Genomic DNA, 9,020 nt, shown 5'->3' with positions numbered 1-9,020 from the left:
ACACACACACACACACACACACACACACACACACACACACACACACAACCCCTAGCCTAAAACCCACTGGTATGAGACTCTTTCCTAATTGGTGGAGGTGAAGGGCCTCCCTGTGTAAGGGGCAGGGCAGAGCTGGTAAGAAGAGAGAGAGTGCCAGCCTTCCCCAGTCTCCTTTGGGACAGACCCTTCAAGCTTTAGTCCCCTTTGAGACTCTTCAAACTTCAAGTTTTCAGGACTCTTCAAGTGGTGAGTTGCTTTGTGTGCTTCTGGCTTCCAACTTCAAGAGAAAAGATGGAAGAGGCCAATCCCACTTCACATTGCTTAAAGGAAAAGACTCTGAGAAGACATGAATGGAGCAGTAGTTTCCATCATGACCCTATTCCCAGCTTTCTACTCTAGAGAATCCAGAGAATTTGCCCTTGGGTGAGATCCAGGACCTACTATCTCTGTTGACTTGAGTTATATTGCTCCCATTTGGAGAGCTCTTTCATTCTGTGTTGTTTGGTATATAGTCTCCTACGTATACCTTTTCTGGTTTCTGTTTTGCTATGATTTGGATAAATGTTTGCAATTTGCTATGTGTGTTCATTGTGGAACTGGTATGTGGGGGGAAAAGGAGAAAAGCTGTGGCTATAGAGCTAGGAGTCCCCATTCTCCTAATAATGACGACAAAGCAAAGTTAGGTTCAAACTCAATCATATCTCCTAGACAAACAATATTCAAGGGAGCAGATAGATGTAATTCTTGTTCAGTACTCCACCCATATTCTCTGAGTAGAGTGGTGTAATAACCTCTGACCCCAACCTCTTGCTTCCCCTACTGGCAGAAATGTCTCCCTTGGAGAAGGATAGGGAGAAAAGAGGCTAGAGATGTCTCTTCTTCCTTCCTTCCAAGCCATACAATGACAGTGACACATGGCCCCCCTACACACATGCGGCCTCTTTTTCCTATCTATGCATATGATGCAGACTGAACGTGACCAAAGGCAGAAAAGACCTCTCTTTAGTGTGGGAAAACCATAGCATATGGCTATGTGCTTGGCAAGGAGAGGACTCAAATTGTGGGGGTGGCATCTCTAGAGGAGCAACTATTTAGAGCTGCAGGAGAAGGTTAGAGAAATGGAATGATGGACCAGAATTGAAACCATACTAGTAGCCAGCTGACTCCAACAAGAGTATGGCACCACTAATCAACTCTGTCGACATAGTTTTCTAGGAACTCAGGGCTTATTAGAGACCTCTGTTCTTTGACTCCTTCTCGCATAAGTCTTGTATTATTAACTCCAATTTGTTATTTTATAGCTAGGGAGACTAAGACACAAAGAAAAGAACTGAGATGATTTAGGCTAGCTTGCCCCTGCCAAGCTGGATTCAAGCCATATTTTTTTCCTTAATTATCTAAGTCTGTGTTTCCCAATCCAAACTATGGAGAATACTGGTAAAATAGCTCCATTCTTAATGCTGATCTGTTCTGTCCCCTGCAACTTCAAACAATTTCCTCAGCTTTCTAATTCCTTTTGAAAATGGTGAATGGACCCCAGGGGATGGAATACTTCAATTCAACATTTCACATGGTGAAAAAATAAAATTCATTTCGTCCCTTCTCTTGCTATATGACTGCCTATGTGATCATGATTAAGTCACGTCACTTTTATTGACTTAGTTTTCTTACTGAGGGGGCTAAACTAGACAACCTCTAAGGTTTCTTCACACCCTCATTCTTTGATTCCATGTTCACAAATAAGTGAACACAAATTATAAGAAATACAATGACATTTTAAGAAGAAAAGAGCACCTCCAGTGGGGCATTTCAGGATAGGTTTTATGTAAAAAAGGAGGTGGCTAGAGATAGAATTTAGGCCTCTTGGGACCACAGTCCTATGGGACCTTTTGACATCGATAAATGAATTTTCAGTTGTACCCAGGAACAAGCTGCACCATTATCAGAGAGCAAGTGTTAGCATTGTGCTTCATTTGTAGACACTGTGGGCTATGATTTCCGCTATGTGCTGAGTGGTCTGAGTTGAAGAGATCTTTTCGATGGGCACAAGAGAAGCAGCAGTAGTCAATAAGCACTTATCAAGTGTTTACTATGTGCCAGGTACTATGCTAAGCCCTAAGGACATGAAGAAAGATAAAAGACAGTCCCAGCCATTAAGGAGCTCGCAATCTAATGGGAGAGGCACATGCAAACAGTTATGTACAAACAAGACATACACAGCATAAATTGGAGACAATCAATAGAGGGAAGACACTAGCATTAAGAGGGATCAGGGAAGGATTCTTTTGGATGGGATTTTACCTGGAGCTTGAAGGAAGCCAGGAGGTGAAGAGGAGGAGAGATAGTATTCCAGGCATAAAGGAATAACCAGCGACAATGCCCAGAGACAGAAGATGGAGGGTCTTGTGAAAAAAATAGCAAAGAAGCCAGTGTCCTTGGATCAAAGAGCATGTGATGGGGGTGGAGGTAGGGCAAGAAGGACAACGTGTAGGAAAGGGTCAGGTTGTGAAGAGTTTTGAATGTCAAACAGAGGATTTTACATTTGATCATGGAAGTGATAGGATTCCACTAGGTTTTATTAAATAGGGGGGATGCCATGGTAGGACCTGGGCTTAGGAAGATTAATTTAATAGCTGAATGGAGTGGGGATTAGAGTGGGGAGAGACTTGAGGCAGGGAGACCAATCAGCAGGCCATTGCATTGGTTCAGACATCAGGTGATAAGGGTCTGGACCACTTTGGTGGCCGTGTCAAAGGAGAGAAGAGGGTTTACATGAGAGATCTTACAAAAGTAAAATTGACATGACTTCGCAACTGATTGGATGTTGGAGGTGAAAGTGAGGAGTCAAGTATGACACCTAGGTTTTGAGTCTGGTGACTGAGAGGATGATAGAATAAAATTGGATAAGAAAAGCAAGTTAATTTAAATGGTGATGTTTCTCATCACTTCCCATAACCCAAAGAAGAGAGAAAACTCCTTAAGGAGATCCACATGTTGTCATCAAGAAGTGGAAGACAGTGTGGAACAGAATGGAAAGACCCCTGGATGCAACATCAGAGGACCTAGGTTTGAATCCTCATTCTACCAGTCAATGCCTGATCTTGGGCAAGTTATGTCATATTCCTCAGTTTCCACATCTGTAAAATGAGAGGGTTGGACTGGATGACCTGGAGGTCTCCTCCAAGCCCAAAGCTACAATTCTGTAAAGTACTCTGGGGACACATGGTCTTTAAGTACAAATAATTTTCCCATTTTGGTGGATTCAGTGTTGGTATGGGTACGAATGAGGATGACTACAGACCAAAGTGACCAGGTTTCCACTGGAGGAATACTTTATTTTGTCTGTATTATGTTGTGGATTTCACAAAAATCCCTGGGTTGGAATGAAAACTTATTATGTTTGGCTGCCTGAAAAAGCAATTACCTTTTTAAATGATTTTGTATTTCATAATATTGCAACCTGTGATGGTTTTGGGGATTTGTCTTGTGCCTTGTCTGTATTTCTTATTTAACCCAACCATCTTGGTGGGAGTGGGGAGGTGCTATTATTATTATACCCATTTTATAGATGAGGAAACTGAGGCCAAGAATGGTAAATGACTTGCCCAGGGTCACACAACCAGTTAGTGCCTGAGGTAGAACTCGAACTCACATCTTTCTGTCTCTTAAGTCATGAACTTTAGTCACTACTCCACCTAGCTGCCTAAATAATAATAGTAAAACTTCCTTCCTCAACTGAAGTCCTATTCCCATGCATCATTTTGTGAGATGGCCTTGGTCTCTCTCTCACCCTGCTTTTGGGGCACATATTCTAGAAGACTCTATCAATCTAGAAAGTCTTCAAGTGAAATCTCAGAGAAAAACTGAACCTTTTGCATGAGGACTAAGTCAGTTTGGAGAGGCTCAACATGAAATTAGCTACAAAGGGTTTTGTTGTTTTTGTTTTGTTTTGTTTTTTAAACAATGCAACTTATAAAGACTGTCTCCTAAGGCGTGGAGTAAGTTGAGATTTCATTTATTTATTTTGGTGAGGTAATTGGGGTTAAATGACTTGTTCAGAGTCACACAGCTAGTGAGTATCATGTGTCTGAGAGCAGATTAGAACTCAGGTCCTCCTGACTCCAGGGCCAGTGCTCTATCCACTGTGCCACCTAGCTGCCCCTAAGCTGAGATTTTTTTCAGGTAGAAGGAGTGCTCATGAAATCTCAATTCTTTGGGAACATTGAATAAAAATTTTACCTTGTGTTTTTATAGTTATTTTTCTTTTAACTCAAAGCATAATTTTCATCTATCATTAACCAGATAGTTTCACACACACACACACACACACACACACACACACACACTCACAAACGACTTATGAGATAAGAATAGCTAACATTTGTATAGGATTTTAAGGCTGACAAAGTACTTTAAGATTATTATGTTATGTGATCATCACACCAATCCTACACAGTGTTATTAGTATTCCCATTTTACAAAGGAGAAAACTGAGGCTAGAAGAGGTTGATTGATTTGCCGAGAGTCAAAGTGCTAATAAGTTCCTGAGGAAGGATTTTAACTTAGGTCTTTCCAATTCCAAATCCAGTGCTCAATCTACTATATCCCCTGACATAGATGAAACAAGAGTGATCGTCCTGTCATGAACAAAGAAACAGAAACTCAGTCAAAGTAGTCAACCTTTAACTACTTGTGTAAGTTCATAGCATCATCATCATTAACTCATCAGTTGCATTGTTGGTACTATAACAGATCCTTGGACTCCTAGCTAGCTATATCACTTCAAGGCATCATTGTTGTTGTTCAGTTGTTTCAATTATATCTGACTCCTTATGACCCATTTTGGAGTAGTCTTGACAAAGATACTGGAGTGGTTTGTCATTTCCTTCTCCAGCTTATTTTACAGATGAGGAAACTGAGGCAACTAAGATTAAGTGACTTGCCCAGGTTCACACAACTTAGTAAGTGTCTGAGGTTGGATTTGAACTCATGAGCTTGAGCCTTCCTGATTCCAAGCCCAGCGCTCTATCCACTGCACTACCTAGCTGGCCATGGCATCATACAGATGTATTTTAGATGATTCTTCCATAAGACGGCAAAATCTTTCTGAAACATTGCCTTTGCAAGCTACTCTTTCATTAGGCCAAAGCTTTGAACCCTGACTATTTGTTTATATCTGTAGTTAGTCATAAAAATCTTGCTCAATGTGTAAATAACCTCTATGACTATATTGGAATGAATGAAGCACATTTTTGAGAGCTGTTCTCAATGACTATTAGTGGATTTATGTCCTGGCACATGCTTAATTCTCCATCACAGCAGCTGCTAAGGCTGTGGTTACCTTATTACAACATCAGGTCTAAGTTTGAAATAGGATCATTGGACATAACTTTGTGTTTGTTTGTCATGTTCCATTGGGCAAGATTGTCTGTTGGACTCCCATGAAAGCTAGGGCATTTGATGGATTCCCAGACAAGAATTTTCAGAGACTGGCTTTTGAGTATTAAAGAGATGATACCTAAGATGGCTCCTACTTCCCAGCTCTCTCTTTGTACTACAATGGTTGTTTGACAATAATGATAATACCTTGCATTTATGTCTATAGGGCTTTGTGTGCTTCCGCATATAATACAGAGAGGGCAGGTGGGTGGTGCAGTGGATAGACCACCGTGGATAGAATGCCTGGAGTCAGGAAGCCCTCAGTTAAAATCTGACCTCAGACACTTACTAGATGTGTGACCCTGGGCAAGTCACTTTACCTCTGTTTGCCTCAGTTTTCACATCTGTAAAATAATAGCACCTATCTCTTCAGGTTTTTGTGAGGATCAAATGAGATCATAATTGTAAAGCACTTAGCCCAGTGCCAAGCACATAAATGTTAGCTATAATAATATTTATTACATATGCCATTTCCATAAGCACTTTTAGTTTTCACCAGTTTACATCATCATTGGGGTGAAAGTCATATGCAGATACCTCATTGATTGTTCTGAAGGTATAAATAGGATACCTTCAAAGGTTTTCTTAGAAAATGAATGTAAACAGCTTTTAAAAATACATTTAATTGACGTCTTTTGTTCTTACGTCACAGTTATTTTGGGGGTAATGGTGGCAAATTCCACACTCCCATCCTCCCTGCAATGAATTTTCATATGTGACAAAGAAAAACAGTTAAAGAAAGACATCACACGTGCTCTGACAATGTAGACAATGTTCTGTCTCTATAGCCCCTTCCCATACACTGCCACCCCCTCCCCCATCCCCAGGAGGAGGGAGCTATGCTTCAGTATCTTCTCCAGAACATTATTTAGTTTTTCAATTACTCAGTGGTCACAATCAACCTGCCTTTTAACCTTCTTTTTCTATACCCTATTGCCATCCCTGTGTATACTATTCTCTTGGTTTCGGCTATTTCATTTTATCAATTCATACAAATTGTCCTATGTTTCTCTGAATTTTTCATATTTGGTCTTTCTTTCCTGGAAAATAATATTCAATCCCATGCATAGCACATTTTTTTTTCCAGCCCTTCCCCAATTAATGGGCACCTAGTTCATTTTCTGTTTTGTGTTACCATAAAGAGGGCTACACAGGCACTTTTTAATTTAAAGGATGGTGCTTTTTCATTGGGGTGGATAGCCAGACTGTGTGCCACCTCCCCAAGCTCCCTTCAGAATAGCCTCCTTCTGCCTATCAAATCATAGCATTTTATGAAACTAGAAGGAATTCTAGAGTTCCCCTAGCTATTTCCCAATTCAAACCATATGGAAGAGTAGTAGTATAACTAACTTCTGTACTTCACAGAGCTGGAAGTTTATCTATCCATCCATCCATCCATCCATCTATCTATCTATCTATCTGTCTATCTATCTGTCTGTCTGTCTATGTTATCTATCCATCCATCTATCCATCTGTCTATCTATCTATCTATCCATCCATCCATCCATCCATCTATCTCTTTATCTCTCTATCCACCTATTTTTCTGTAATGTTATATTTCTGCTTGCATGAGTATGTGTCAGAAGGGTGTCAACTAATCTCTGTTCTAATACCTACACTGATGAGGTGCTCATTACCTCAGAAGTTGTCCTAATCCATTTTTTGACAACTCTAATTTTTAGTTAAGCTGTTACTTCAATTGTGCTAAAACCTGCTTCACTGTAACTTCTATTCTTCATCTTAGTTTTGATTTTTCAGTAGATGCTATATGTTGTTGTTCTGTCATTTAGTTATGTTGGACTCTCTGTGATCCCATTTGGGGTTTTCTTGGCAAAATTACTGGAGTGGTTTGCCATTTCCTTCTCCAGCTCATTTGTCAGAGGAGGAAACTGAAGCAAATAGGGTCCATTGACTTGCCCAGGATCACATAGCTAGTAAGTGTCTGAAGCTAGATTTGAACTTAGACCCAGTATTCTATCCACTGTGCCACCCAGCTGACCTAGCTGCTAGGAAACCTAGACACAAGAGCATATAAACACATACACACATACACAAACATAGATGCATTATTCAATTAAAAGTATATTTTTAAAATCATTTTAAAAAGAAAACCACTAAACTAAAAACCGTGAGAGAGGCAGCATGATGTAGTAGGGAGAACACTCTGTAGTCATAAGAGCTATGTTCAAATACCTGCTTTGATGCTTATCATATAGTGACCTTGGGCAGGTGACCTCAGTTTCCTCAATTGTAAAATGTGGGTGTTGTACTAGAAGACTTGAGATCCAGCCTTTTCTCTTTTCCCCCTTCCTTCCCTCTTTTCCTCCTTCCTTTCTATCTATACCATAGTGAAAAGAATGCTTAGCTTAGAATCAGAAAGACCTGAGTTCAAACTCTTTGATGCCAGCTAGCTGTGTGACCCTGCGCAAGTCATTTAATCCTTGAATGTTTCAGGCAATGCCCTAGTATTTATCTGTTAAGTAATAGTTAAAACTTACCATAGTGGAAAGATTTCATAGAGTCATAGGATTATAGATCTAGAGCTCAAAGTGTTTTCAGAAGATTTCTTGCCCCCAACACACACACACACACACACTCTCTCTCTCTCTCTCTTTCTCTCTCTGCTTCTCTGTCTCTGTCTTTCTCTCTGTCTCTCTGTCTTTCTCTCTGTCTCTGTCTCTCTCTTTCTCTGTCTTTAGAGATAAGTAAAGTTAGGCCCTTGCAGGTTAAGTTATCTGCCCAAGGTTAAACAGGTATTTCCAACACCAGGAGATCTCACAAATTCTTCATGTATCAACATATAACTGAACTATAAAATAATGTACATTTAGAAGTTAGATTTAACTATAGATATAGAAATGTTATGCAAACCATGTATAATAATAAATTATAGAAACTGAAGACAATCTGTGAGCTTGTTTCTCTCACTAATTTTTCTGTTCTTAGAGGAGTGAAAGATGTGACGGCAAGACATAAAGCAGACACCAACTGATTGCTTTGCTTTGATTTCATTATTGTCAAAATGGCTTCTCATTGACAATTTGAAAAGCAATTAACAAAGAAGTCTTTAGAAGTGGTTTTTCAAATACTTCTTTAAATAGCTCATTTGGCATTTGATTTCAAGAGATTTTCCCTTTAAAAAATGGACTAACATTTTCTAATTGTGGATGTTTGGCCTTCAAATGTTAAGAAAGCTTTGGTGGTTTCTTCTTTTGTTTGACAAAACATCTCCACAAACAACACCCTGGAATCTTGGAAAACTGTCCTGTATTTAGGCCAGACTATGAACCCAATTTCCAAATAATCAGCATCATACAACTCCAGACAAGGCCTAATCTTTTATTTTTTTCAGATGATATTCAAAGTTTAAATCTGAAGACAAATCTTAAGCATTTGATTCACCGTTATTTGAGGGACAGAGGCCAACTGATTGATATCCATTGTCTTATTGGTATTTTAAGCCTCTTAGTATTTCTCTAAATCAATTTTTTTTTCTTTTTCAAGGGTCTCCATCAGGAAAGCCTTTGGCGTATTGAGTAGATAAATATTCTGTAAGAGTATTTATAAGAAAAGATTCACAC

Source organism: Vombatus ursinus, unplaced genomic scaffold (genome assembly GCF_900497805.2).
Source record: "Vombatus ursinus unplaced genomic scaffold, bare-nosed wombat genome assembly UNPS02014772.1, whole genome shotgun sequence".
NCBI classification, from domain to species: Eukaryota; Metazoa; Chordata; class Mammalia; order Diprotodontia; family Vombatidae; genus Vombatus; species Vombatus ursinus.
This window is presented reverse-complemented; position numbering follows the sequence as displayed.